Consider the following 13,855-nt stretch of genomic DNA (forward strand, 5'->3'; position numbering starts at 1 on the left):
CCAGCTTCGTATTATAGGGGGTTTTTGTTCTAATTTAGAACGTAAAGTGAATATGTACAGTTACTGGTGGAAGTGAATAAAGGCTGAACCTCATTTTCTCACACATGATTCCTAGCAAGACGCCCACGTGACACCATTCATAAACACAAGCTAATTCACCTCCAGAGCTTTATCTTTGATGCCGAGGAGCTAAGACAGGGGTGCTCTGTCTGTATTTCCTGTTGGGGAGCGCATCTGAAAACCTACCCGCATGAATGAGAAACCTCCCCCTTTAGGACCCTTTAGTTTCTGTCAGCGTTGGCGCTTGGACTGTGGTGACTGCCGCATTCTTACTTCTCACCAGGTGGGGGCAGTAGAGAGACGCGCTCCTTCGATTTCCAAAGTTTAGTTAGCACTTTGGTAAGGAAACAGTAGCCAGCTCCGCTCTTGATCTTCTGCTAAACATCAGTTTTCCTGAGTTCGGTATTTTGTGCTTATCAGTTTCTTTGTCAAGACACGTCCCGCCGCCCCCGCCCCCCGACTTAAGCTCAGTTTCAGTGAACCCAGAGCTTTGAGTATGCTAGGCACATGCACTAACCCTGCGCTGGGTTCTGAGCCCTTCATTCTTATTTATTTTAGAGTCCTTGCTAAGTCCCCCCAGATGGCTTGAAACTATGTAGCCCGTTCCGTCCTGGAAGTTGAAATCCTTACAGTTGCAGTGACGCTTTACTCTCTAAGCCCCAAATTTGCGTTGTTTCTTATTTATCTGTATGCCTTACTTTGTAGCGCCCCCTCCCCCTCTCTACCGCTCCAGGCTCTACTGTGCTATTAGCCACTTTTTTTATTAAACAGTCTTATCCCAGCCCCCTCCCTCCTCTCCTTCCAGTCCCACCTTCACACCTCCTCTCCCTATTCCCTCCTCTCTCTCTTCTCAGAGAAGAGGGGGCCCCCAAGGGGTACCAACCCACCCAGGCACTTCAAGTCACAGCAGAACTAAGCACGTCCTCTCCCACTGAGGCCTGACCAGGTGACCCAGGTAGGGAAGGGGACCCAGAGACAGGCAACAGAGACAGCCCCTACTGCCTTTGTTAGGGGACCCATCTGTTGGCCCCAGGCTCCCTTTTCTGGCTAATGGTATTAGAAACAAGAATCTAGGTGCTAGGTATAGGGTCTATCTGGGTGCTGGGTGCTTGGTCTGGGTGCTGGGTGCTGAGTATGGCATCTAGGTGCTGAGTGTACTCCTGGTACCCTGTGGTCACACTCTGTAGTGATGGGCGTGTACTTCAGTGCTGGGAGTCCCTGTGCAGCACCACTGGAGGTGACAGGCACCTGGCCTCAGAGTGCCTCATCTAAAGGTTTCTATGTGTTCTCAGAGACTCCATAGTACATTTAGTCCCCGGAATTATCAGACTTTTAGTCATACTCCTTGATGGTGGTCATTTTCCTGGAACATGATGTGTGCTAGGGAGGTGAGGGAACAGAACCTTTGTATTTATTTGATTTCAGCTGAACCGCGTGACCTATTTGGAAACTAAAACACATTGTAAACTGAAGCAGTTAACAAGCAGAAAGGGACAGTGACCAGACCTCAGAAATACAAGCAAAACTCACAGCCAGTGCCTCGTTCAGCCTTAGGTCAGGCATCACGCTATCAAGAGCTATAGAGCCAGCTTTGTTCTCAGGTGTGTCCACCCAGACACTTCAGCTGGAGCAGGTAGGTGGCCAGAGACAACACAACTAAAGGAGTGTGATGAGGAACCAAGGACACTTTGCAAAGACATCCAGGCAGCCAGATTTGCCTGCAGGCTGCAGTTTACCCATTCAGTTCTGATGAAGTACAAATTCAGGAAGCAAGCAAGTGCTCTGTGGCCCTGGCAAGATACACCCCAGCACCTACAAAGCCTATGGGGCTGGGGCTGCACAGGACCTGTGGGAAGGCTGGGCTGGTGTCATCTCCCCTAACCCCGAGAACAGTCTGTATACCCAAGTGTGGGGCATCCTGAGCCCCGCCCCCCATATGAGCATTTTTAAAAATTTATTTGTTTATTTTTGGGTGCTTTTGTTTTGTTTTGTTTTGTTTTTTGAGGCAGGGTTTCTCTTGTAGCCTTGGCTGTCCTAGAACTCACTCTTTGTAAATCAGGCTGGTTTTGAACTCAAAGAGACTCTCCTGCCTCTTGTTTCCCAAGTGCTGGGATTAAAGGCGTGTGCCGCCACTGCTCTGCAATGTGGCCAATTTTTAATCTAGGTTAAATTTGACGTAGCATTTAAAGTTTATACTCTAGAAGGAGGACAGTCAGAGGGGAGATAAGAAAGGATAGGTGAAGATATATGGACGTGATCAAAGCATATTACATAGATGCCCCAATGCATAATTATACCTATTGTTTTGTACAGTTTGTACCTACCAATAAAAAAGGCTCTTCCCTGGGATCTCTGAAGCGTCGCTTGTAACCCAGGAAGGACCTTCTCTGAGGTGTGCTGGAAGATGAGCAGACAATCCTGGATCCCAACTGGATCCAGCAGTCAGAACAACAGAAACTAACCTTGACAATGAGAAAAATTTGAGGGAATTCAGAAAGTCCAGGGTACAAGGGTGTCACACAGGAAGCCAAAGCAGGGACAATGGGTTGGTAGTTAGGGGCACGATATGATGGCCACTTATGGCTTTCCGTCTTTGGAATAAAAATCCTAGGGGTAAGTTCTACTGAATGGATGTGAGCCACAGGCTGCCTCCAGGTTGTACTGAGTTGCGGAGCAGGTGGGAAAATGTCCTTTCCTTTTTTAATTTTTATTTTTATTTACTTTTTTAATGTTTTTGTTATGTAAAGAAAGAGTCTCAGATATCCTAGGCTGGCCTCAAACTTATGACCTGGAATTTGTAATCATCCAATCTCCTCTCTCCAGTGCTGAAGTCACAGATGCGTCCCACCATGCCTTGTTTATGAGGTGCTGGGGATTTACCCCGGGGCTTCCCGAATGCTTGATAAGTGCTCTACCAACTGGGGTACAGCTATCTGTGCCCAAGGCGCCATCATCTCTCCCAAGCCCATTATGGTGGAGCAAAGATGGACCCAGAGCAAGGCCATCTTGAAAAAAGGGAGAGGCCTGCCAATCATGACACTGCCCATTGCAGTACTCAGGACTTGCAGACCCACAGCTGAGGATCACAATTGTTTTTTGTACAGAAGTTTAGATTTGTGATTCTTTTAAATATTTATAAGATTATGTTTTAGGATAAATAATAAAATAATTGATTCTTTGTAAGTAAAATCGCAGCCTACCAGTAAGAGAAACTAGATGAGAACGTTACCTTGCTTGCTTACACTTTGTTAATCTATAACAATTACTTAGTTACAAATGTACGTAGGGCTGGGCGTGGTGGCGCATACCTTTAAGCCCAGCACCAGGGAGGCAGAGGCAGGCAGATAGCTGTGAGTTCAAGGCCAGCCTGATCTACAAAGCGAGTTCAGGACAGTCAAAGCTACACAGAGAAACCAAACCAAACCAAATCAAAAACCCAATGTATGTGGGTTCATGGGAATACTTTTTTTTAACCCATAATACATAAAATATTTGATCATGTGAGGGTATTGTGGGGCATGTTTTTCTACATACACTCATTGTAATCGTTTACTAAAAGAAAAATAGAATAAAACCACGTTGGGTTTTTTTTTTGTACTGGTTGAAAGATTTTGCTTGGATATATACGCTGTGGGAGAAAAAATAAAGTTGTTAGAGCTTTTCTCCATCAACCAAATATGTGTGTGTGTTTGTGTATGTGTGTGTGTGTGTGTGTGTGTGTATAAATGGTTGGAGCTGTTATCCACCAGATGTGTGTATATGAACGTATGTATGTATACATATGTAAAGTGGGTTGAGCTTGTAGGAGCTTGCTTCATCCACCAAATGTATGTGTGTTAGAACGCATGTATGTGTGTGTGTATACATATGTATGTATATGTAAAATAGTTGGAGCTTGTTGAAGCTTGTTTCATCCACCAAATATGTGTGTGTGTGTGGGGGGGGGTATATGTGTATTGCCTCGCCCTTTTCGCCAACCCAGAGAGTATTTTGATGGTCCCAGGGAGTTTCTTGCCATCCCCAGAGAGTATTTTTTCCCCAGGGACTATTTGAATGGCCCTAGAAAATCAAGTTTTGTTTCCTCAGAGAAAAGTCTGCTGAGTGATCAATCAATCACTGACTCCACTCACCGACTCAGTTTGCCCAAAACGTCAAAGCTGGTCTTTGACAAGACCCTATCTCTCAAATTAAATTAAGATAAATAAAACAACTAAAATCAAAAATTCAAACCAGGAACTAGGAGTATAGCTCAGTAAGTAGAGCCTTTATAAGCATGCATAAAGTCCTGCGTTCGATCCCCAGCGCTACATAAAGCTGAATGTGGTTGCACACAACAGTAATCTGAACACTTGGGCGGCAGAAGCAGGAGGAACAGAAATTCACCGCCATCCTCAGCTATCTAGTGAGTTGGAGGCCAGCCTGAAGTACACGAGACCCTAACTAAAAACAAGTAAAACACCCGACCTTCTCACAAAGAAAATGTACAAAGTCATCCCACATCAGTAACAACTTCTTCTAAAACTTTGCCTGAACCATGGGAAGGGAGGATCCGTCAAAGCTACACACCCTCAAGTACCCGAGGGTCTTCCAGTTCCCAGAGATCTGAGGTCCTTTGGTAATTCCAAGAATGAATACAAAACCAAACTTTCAGTGGGAGAAGAGAGGGTTAACAGGAGTTAATATAATTAAATTTCATGGGGTAGATTATGAAAATGGCATATTGAAATACATTACTGTGTGTAATTAATACACGGTAATAAATTTTTAGGACTGTGAAACAGAAAAGTCATAGTCTATTTTTTTTTTTCAAGAACACCTGGGCCACATGTATAAATTGTTTGTTATTGGGGCAGTTTGCCTTGTTAAATTCTCATTCCTTGAAAGGGATGTGGGAGGAAAAATAATGAAAGGGTTAGAAATGAAGATTTCATAAAGGGCAAAACCAGCCAGAGGAAACAGTCTCAGCCTGTGCAAGTGTTGAGGGACCAGAAACGTTTTTGTACATTCCTGGCGTGCCTCTAACCAGTCTCAGAGTCTTGGTGCCAACCATTTCAGAGACGTCCCCGTCCCTCGAACAAGCCCCCTTTCATGCCTCCTCTCACGGGAGACTTGCCTTCAATCACTCACCTAGTCACCACTTGAGCTGTTCACAGTCGCCCTTTCATGCATCCCCTCACAGCACACATGTGTGCAAACACCAAACACCAGCTTCCAGCGTGGTGCCCTCTGCTTTGCCAAGCCACAGCTCCTCTTCTCCCACATACTACCCAAACACCCCATGCTAATCTCCTCTAGCAAATATTTACTGGCACCATGTGTCCAGCACCGTTGGGACACCCGGGAGAGGCAAACTGAATAAGGCCTGACCTGTGTTCAGGGAGCTGAGTGCGATGGAGAAGGGGTTCAGGCAACCCCCATAAGATCTTGGGTAGAGAGAGGGAGGCTATAAAAGTGAAGAGAAGCACTAAAAAAGAGTTAAAAGGAGGGAAAGAAGGAGAAGGAGGGGACACTAGAAAAGCAAGATGGTGTCTACCTAGAGGTAAATGAAGAGGCATTGAAAAGAAGGACCTTTGGAAAAAACCATCAAAACTACTGAAGATTGGTTTTTTTAGAGACAGTTGCTCACCAAAGTCTGCGCAGAAGGGGATTCATGGGCGTCGCCAGAGTGCACATACTACACCACGCAGTGGACTTGAAGTAAGAATTCAAGAACTGAGAGGGAACTGTGTCCAATTTCTAACTGCTAAAAAACCAAAACAAACAAACAAAAACACCACCACCACCACCACAACAACAAAAACCCTGTTCATGTATATTGGGAAAAAATAGCTAGCTAGTAGTGGCTTTAAATCTACCACTGCATTTGGACTCCACTGGATTCACAATGTGGCCATTTTACTTAAGATGTTAATGGCTAAACGTATTCATAATAACTTAAACTCAAAAGGCTGTCTTCTGACCTTCCCATGGTAGGTCATGGGGCATGGTACACACATGCCCACCCACACAACTGTGTGTATGTACTTACACAAATAATAAAAAAATAATATAGTAAGTATGTAAAGCCCTTCTCTTCAGAATGTGTTTTGCCTTGCCTTCATTTCTGCTTTCACTGAAGGATAGCAGGGACGTGGTCGTCCAAGGTCTCAAGATGTCTGAGCACTGTGAAATGTGGAATCTGATGGGTTACTGTAATTTGAAAAGAAAGGTTTTTAAAGCCCTGAGATTCTTGCCACTTGATCTTTTAGGCAAGACTGGAAAGGAGAAGGGTAGTGGGTGATGTGCTGGGCAGAGAAGCAGCCATTGGCAGGCCAGGAAGCGGGGGATAGGGCTGATCCTTGAGGCTCTGGCCTTGGACTTGCTGAGGGAAGCTGGGGAGAAAATGGGGAGGCAGTGGATCTTGGGGAGAGGGGAGGTAGTGGTGGCGGCAGGGACTAGGAGGAGTGGAGGGAGGGGAAACCAGTTGGCGTGTATTGAAGAGGGAAAGAAGGAAAGGAGGTGAAAGGGAAGGAGGGAGGGGCCCAGCAAGTGGTTGAGGTACAGTTGGAAAGTTTCAGAGCATGCTTTCTCCGAGTAAGATGCCTTTTGACCTCTATTAGGAGAAAAGAATCAGAGGTCATCAGAGCCAGGGTGACCATTTTCCAATCTCCTTGTTTCTCTAGGCCCTCCTAGGGCTTTACCCAGCAGAGCCTCTCTGCACAAGGCTGGCCCTCAAAGCCACGGCCAGGAGGAGAAGAGTGGGTCCTGTGTCTTCTTTCCCTTGGTGTGACTCAGTTTTCTTCAGGTCCCTCCTTGCTGGACGTAACTGTAGTGCAGCCTGGACACAGTCCTGGCTCGGTCACGCAGACCTGACGAGAACTCAGAGCACAAGCCGCACATTCACACATTCCTGGAAGGCCAGGGGCCCCAGTCAGTTGGGTAGATGCTTTTTACCCACACACCTTATTTGTGTGCTCCTCTGAAGGCTCTGCCAATAGTCCTTTCCTGTCTATTTTCCATAAACTCTATCGTGAAGTCAGAATGCAGGCTTGTGTCTGAGGGAGAGGAGGAGGAAAAGAAGGGAGAGCGGGGGAGCATTTCCAACAAACTCTTGTTCTGCTTTCAAGAGGGCACACCGCAGGGTGGTCCTTGGTCTTTATGTTGATTGTATTCAACCTTGCATTTTCATAGATGAAGATGCTCAACTTGCTTGTGGGTCAGTTTCTGTTAAGAGATGATGAATGTTGATGGGGCTGGGAGTAGAACTTCAGGACGGGACACAAGAAGAGACGGGGAATGTAGGACAAGTTCAGGAAAGCCGTGAGCAATAAAATGTCCCTGTGAATTCAGAGAAAAATTAAGTAGTATTCCATAGTGTAAATGTGAACTTCGAACCCCTACCCAGATCTACCCAATGGACAGGACATTCTCCACAGTTGAGTGGAGAGTAGGGTCTGACTTTCACATGAACTCTGGTGCCTCATATTTGACCACGTCCCCTGGGTGGGGAGGCCTGGTGGCACTCAGAGGAAGGATAGCAGGCTACCAAGAAGAGACTTGATACCCTATGAGCATATACAGGGGGAGGAGGGCCCCCTCAGTCACAGTCATAGGGGAGGGGAGTAAGAGAGGAAAATGGGAGGGAGGGAGGAATGGGAGGATACAAGGAATGGGATAAGAATTTAGATGTAATATGAATAAATTAATAAAATATATTTTTAAAAATTAAAAAAAAAAAATACTTCCCAGGCACAGGACAAACGTTTGCCATCTAGAATCAAGCCCCTCTGTGGACACAAGCAGTCTTCTGGAAGGCTGGGCCGAGTGTCACCCTTCAGGTAACGGACTGTGGGAGGTGTGGAGGGCACGGGGACAGGGTTCAGGCAAGAGGCTAGTGATCGCTGCATAAGGACTGAGGGTGGAGGCAGGGTACATTGATCCTAGGGCCTTATGTATGATACTGGATACACTCCTGCGGGGCCCTGGCCTCAGCCCCCTCCCCCTTTAAGTTTATTTTGAGACAGAGTCTAAGTTGCCCAGCTGGCTCTCATTTTAGGGTCTTCCTACAGTACCCTCCCGTGAGTAGCTGGAAATGCAGGTGTGTGCTCTCTTGTCCAGCAAGGAAGTATCTTGAATAGTCTGTGTGGATGTAATAGTGCTTATGCCCTGTGATAGTTTGGTTGTCAACTTACAGTCTCAGTGAGGGACTGACTGAATAACATTGTCCTGTGGGCATGCTTACGGGTGACTCTGTGTGTGTGTGTGTGTGTGTGTGTGTGTTAGGGGGCTGGAGAGATGGCTCCCAGTTTAGAGCACTGATTGTCTTTCAGAAGACCTCGGTTCGATTCCTAGTATCTGCACAGCTGCACGCTACCGTCTATAACTCCAGCTCCAGGAAATCTGACACCATTTTCCGGCCTCTGTGAGCACCATACACGTGCGATGCACAGACTGTCATCTAGGCAAAGCACTCATAAGCATAAAACGAAAACAAATTGCAGGTGAACTGAGCCAATTATTCCCTAGCCAGTACAGTGTAACAACTGCTTACATAGGTTGGAAATCATACGTAGCCTAGAGATAACCAGAAGTCTATGTTAGCCAGGCATCTTGATGCAGGCCTATACTCCCAGCATGTGGGAAGCTTAGACTTTAGGATTATGATTTCAAGGTCAGCCTGGACCACTGAGTGAGTCTGAGGTCAGGTTGATCTACAGGGCAAACCAACGTCTCAAAAAAAACAAGTCAAATGAAGTGCATAGAAAACGTGCATAGTTTGTACGCATATGTGGTACCACTTTCATACAAGGACTCCGAGCTCTTTGGCTATCCACAGGGAGGCCTGGAACTCACTCTCCTCAGTCTGGGAGAATTTATTTTCTCAAGCAAATGCTCCATGAAAAGCTGAGTCAGGGGCCTTGAGGCAGGAAGAGATTTGTCTGAAGTTTGGCTAAACTGGGAGCATGTTAACAGCATCTTGATGGTCCTTTTGTGCGATCCTTCATAGTTCATCCCCAAGTTCACTCTTGCTGTTTGAGAAGCGACCTTGTCCACAGGAACATATGGTTGTGGAACTCGCAGGCCCCCGTGTGAGTTCCTTCTCATGAATGGCCCATTGAGATGAATGCATGAATGTTTCCTTTTAATGCTCTTAGGTAAGGGTATTTTCATTTATGAGGGAGCTAGGCTGTGCCAGGTGGCACATTAGGCATGAGCCAGGTGGAAATTCCCCTTAAAGAGACCTCAAAGGAGACAGATGAATAGGGCAGACAAATAAACAAGAACGTTAAACATAAAGTTCTCCTGAAATGCAGACATCCCCAAGAGAAATGAGAGCACGTGCCCAGACACACAGCCACACACAAAAGTTCACTGTAGCATCATTCAGAGTGAGCAAAAGGCAGAATCAACACATTGAACCGATGACAGCAAACAAAACGAACCGCACCTTATTATCAGCATTAGTCATCAGTGAAAAGAAAGGAAGTTCTAATTCATGCCACACCGTGAGTAAACCTGGAAAACATATGCCATGTGATAAAGTCTAGGCACAGAAGGTCCCGTGTTGTATGATTCTATCCAGTAGAAACGTCTAGACTAAGGCATCATGGTCGCAGAGAACGCATGAGAGGCTGCCAAGGCCTTGGGCTTGGGGACGATGGAGGGTTTCCTTTTAAAGAAACAAAGTGAAGCTAATTGCGGTGAAGGATGCCCCGTTCTGTGAATAGGCTGAAAACTGGTGAGTTGTGCACTTTAAATGGGTGAATTGTATGACCCACAAATTCCATCTCAAAAAACTTGTCACGTTGGGGCCTGTAGAGATGGCTCAGTGGTTAAGAGCACTTGCTGCTCAGTCCTGAGGAGCGAGTGCCAATCCCAGCACCAGCACTGGGCAGCTCACAGATGCCTGTAACCTATGGCATGATGGCACACACCTTTAATTCTAGCACTCAGGAGCCAGAGGCAGGTGGAGCTCTGTGAATTTAAGGCCAGCCTTGTTTACATAGCAAGTTCCTGTCCAGCCAAGGCTACAGAGAGACCCTATTTCAAACAACAACAACTAAAGCAAGCAAACAAAAATCCTAAACTCCTAAAACCCCACTTCCAAGGAATCTGATGCCCTTCTCAGGACCTCTCGGGCACCACACACACCTAGGAATATACAAGTGCAAACACACAAATAAGATAAACTAAAATCCTCATGTTCGGAAATCAAAGAACCTGGTATGGTATGCGGGATTCAAAGGGAAGTGAAGACTAAGAGGGGCAAGTGTGGAAGGTGAACGTGAAGGTTTTCACTGTCCTTTGAGAACAGAGGACTCATGTTAGACATGAGCTCATGGGCACCTCTTTTCATAGTCTCAGGCAAGAGTGTTTTCCTTGATTGGCTCAACAAACATTAATAAAGCAGCTAGTCTGAGCTAGGTACCCTATGAGGGGTGACCATGACGTGCATCTTCCATCAGAGAGACATCACAGCTCTAAAGGAGATACTAGCAGAAGTTATGGAGCCCTGTGAGGATGAAAGACATTGCCACAGGCCCAGAACCAAGTACCCCGGAGGAAATGCAGGCACCATGGTGGTTCCAGAACATCGGAGTCTGTGGAGAGACCACAGACTCTCTCTTGGACACAGAGAGAAGTCTGACTTTCACCGCCCCCCTCAGAAACAGAAGAGGCTGACAGGTTCATAGACCTCAGGGCTGGGCTACTTGGGCTCAACTTTCAACTTTGCATTTATGGCCTGAACAAGTCACTTTTCCACCCCATGCCTTAATCCCCTCCTCTGTTACACAGACTAACAGAAAAATTAGCACTGAGTTGGCATCTGAAGTCCTTGCAACTGGGCCTGGCAGGCTCTGAGCCTCTGGGCATGTGTGTTGACGTCACACGAGTCACTGGCAAGTGACCTGAGGACTACTCATCCACATGATGCAGAGGATGAAGTGATGACATGTGGAGGACTTGCAGTTGTCCATGGCAGATGATGTCTGGGAGGTCAGAAGCAGCAGGGATGGCAAGGAGAGAGAGAGCATTTGAAAAGACTTAAGAAGAAACAGTAGGGTGTGATGACTAGCAAGCTAAGGACAAGGAATTAAGGTGTGCCTTTAGGTGGCTTCTGAGGGTTGGTTCTTTGTTTTTCTTTCTTTTTTGTTTGTGTTTTTGTTTTTCGAGACAGGGTCTCTCTGTCCTGGACTCGCTTTGTAGACCAGGCTGGCCTCGAACTCACAGTGATCTGCCTGCCTCTGCCTCCTGAGTGCTGGGATTAAAGGTGTGTGCCAGCACCGCCTGGCATGTTTCTTTTGTTTTCAAAACAGGGTTTCTCTGTGCAGCCCTGGCTGTCCTGGAACTTGCTCTGTAGTCCAGGCTGGCCACCACCGCAAGGCTTGATTCCGAGTGTCTGGTTTGGGTAACTAACTGCTAGGTTTTAGATTTGGATAGCTGGGTGTATGAATGGTGGGGTCATTCAGGAAGATGGAGAAAACAGAAAAAAGAGAAAATGCAAGACTCATGTCACTGGCCAAATCTAGGATCTTGTGGGATCCAAGTCAGCCCTGTTGTTGTTGTGTATATTATTTGTGCACAGCATTTTATGTGAATTTTTCATCTATGTATATGCCTTGATCATTTTCACCTCTGCTTTCCATCTCTCACCCCCTCTCACCTCCCAATAGTTCCTCCTTATCTCCAATATAATCTATATTACATAAAACATACACGTTACAAAACATTGCCTATACAATCTATGTTCCGTCTATGAGAGAAAACATAAGTCTGGATTTTTTTTCTTTTTTTCTTTTTTCTTTTTCTTTTTCTTTCTTTCTTTCTTTGGTTTTTTTTTTTTTTTTTTTATACAGGGTCTCTCTATGTAGCCCTAGCTGTCCTAGAACTCACTAAATGGTTTAGGCTAGCCTCAGACTCACAGAGCTCCACCAGCATCCACCTCCTAAGCACTGGGATTAAAGGCATGCACCACCGTGTGTAGCCTGAGTCTGGCTTGCTTTATGTAATGTGATCTCCACTTCCATCCACTTTCCTGCAGATGACATAATTTCATTTTCCTTATAGCTAAATAAAACTCCATAGTGTGAACCTCCCTCCCTCCCTCCCTCCCTCGCCCTCCTTCTTTTCCTTCTCTGTGTATGGTTTGATTGTTGGTTTTTCGGGTTTTTTTGAGACAGGGATTCTCTGTGTAGCCCTGGCTGTCCTGGACTCGTTTTGTAGACCAGTCTGGCCTTGAACTCACAGCGATCCACCTGCCTCTGCCACTCTGTGTGTATGGTAAGTATACTTGTTAGCATGCATACACACACGTGTGTGCACATGCATGAGGAGGTATGAGGCTGACACCAGGTGTCTTTCCTCGATTACTCTCCTCCTTTATCTTTTGAGCCCATGCCACTCACTGAGTCCCATTAACTGCTAGGCTGGACGGCCAATAAGCGTCAGTGATCTGCTTGTCTCTGCACCCCTGGGCACTCCCTCCCTCACCTTATACACAGACTCTAGGGACCCAAACCCAGGTTCTCATGCTTGCTCTGAAGGCATTTTAGGAACCAAGCCATCTCCCCATGCCATCTTCGTTATCTGTTCTTTTGTTGATGGGCAACTAGGCTGATTTCATAACTTGGCTCTTGTGAACAGTGTCACAGTGAAGGCAGGTGTCTGCCTATCTCTTCTATACAGTGACTTAGATGCCTTCGGGAGTAGACACAAGAGTCAAACTGAGTCTTCTGATTCCAGACCCAGAACATTTCTCATGTGCTCCCCTTCCAGTCTCTAGAGTCCCTGACCCTTTCTTGAGGCGACATGGCCTTTTGTACTTACAGGTACACATCACGAGGCAGACAGCTCTGCTGTGCACCTAGCCTGCTGGACAGCCCTGGGGCAGAATGAAGACTGAAGTATATGACAACCTGGGTGCCAATGGTTTGGGACAGAAGCCACTTGGGATAGTTCTGAGGGAACTGGGAGATTGCAGGAAGCAGTTACCAAGCTGGGGACCAACACAGTTGGCACGGATCTAAGACCAACAACTTAGAAATGTGAAGTACACACTTAACCCTCGTTGTGACTTTTCATCTCTGGCCATTTTCTTCCAGATTGATTCTAAGAGAACAGCATGGAGGTTATGCCTTTGACATAGACAGTGGATGCACAAGACTCCAAAGTGGGAATAAGTGACTTTGGGGACATTGGTAAAGTTTACCCAAAGCTTACTGGTCAGTGACTAGTTACAGGTGCTTGAGAGAAAGTCGGTGCTCAAAAAAATGTCTATAGTTGAATGGAATGGTCTTTTTTTGTTTTTGTTTTTTTTGAGACAGGGTTTCTCTGTGTAACATCCCTGGCTGTCCTGGACTCACTTTGTAGACCAGGCTGGCCTCCAACTCACAGAGATCTACTTCTTTCTGCCTCCCGAGTGCTGGGATTAAAATCATACACCACCATGACCAGGCAAATGGTATAGTCTTTAAATAAGCAGTTTGAGGATGTCCAGGTTGCCACAGGCCTTTCCCACATCTACTCTCTTCCACAGGATTCCTGTCAAAATGGCTGTGCTCTAAGGCCCTCTCCCTGGACAAGCTGGCTAGTCTGAGATGACTCTTGACATGTCCTTCCTCATGCATGTGGACCCTCCGGCATCCGTTCTGAGAAGCCAGCACCTCTGGTTAAAGGCAGGCCACTGAGAGTCCAAAGAGAGCCCCAAGAGAGGCAGTGTGGGCTGTGCCTTCCTCCACTGGAAAACAACTGTCCACTTACTGTGCCCTTATATTTTTTACCAGTGGCATTTATTCCCCAGGCATAGTCAAATTTA

The 13,855-nt window shown here is 46.3% G+C and overlaps 1 protein-coding gene across 2 annotated transcripts in view; it reads right to left on the bottom strand.

Annotated features, from left to right (window-relative positions):
• Prpf18 (pre-mRNA processing factor 18) overlaps window positions 1–13,855 on the bottom strand; it is an 807,949-nt gene that overhangs the window by 301,301 nt on the left and 492,793 nt on the right. The gene's annotated exons all lie outside the window — the stretch shown is intronic.

Source organism: Acomys russatus, chromosome 9 (assembly GCF_903995435.1).
Source record: "Acomys russatus chromosome 9, mAcoRus1.1, whole genome shotgun sequence".
Lineage (NCBI taxonomy): Eukaryota > Metazoa > Chordata > Mammalia > Rodentia > Muridae > Acomys > Acomys russatus.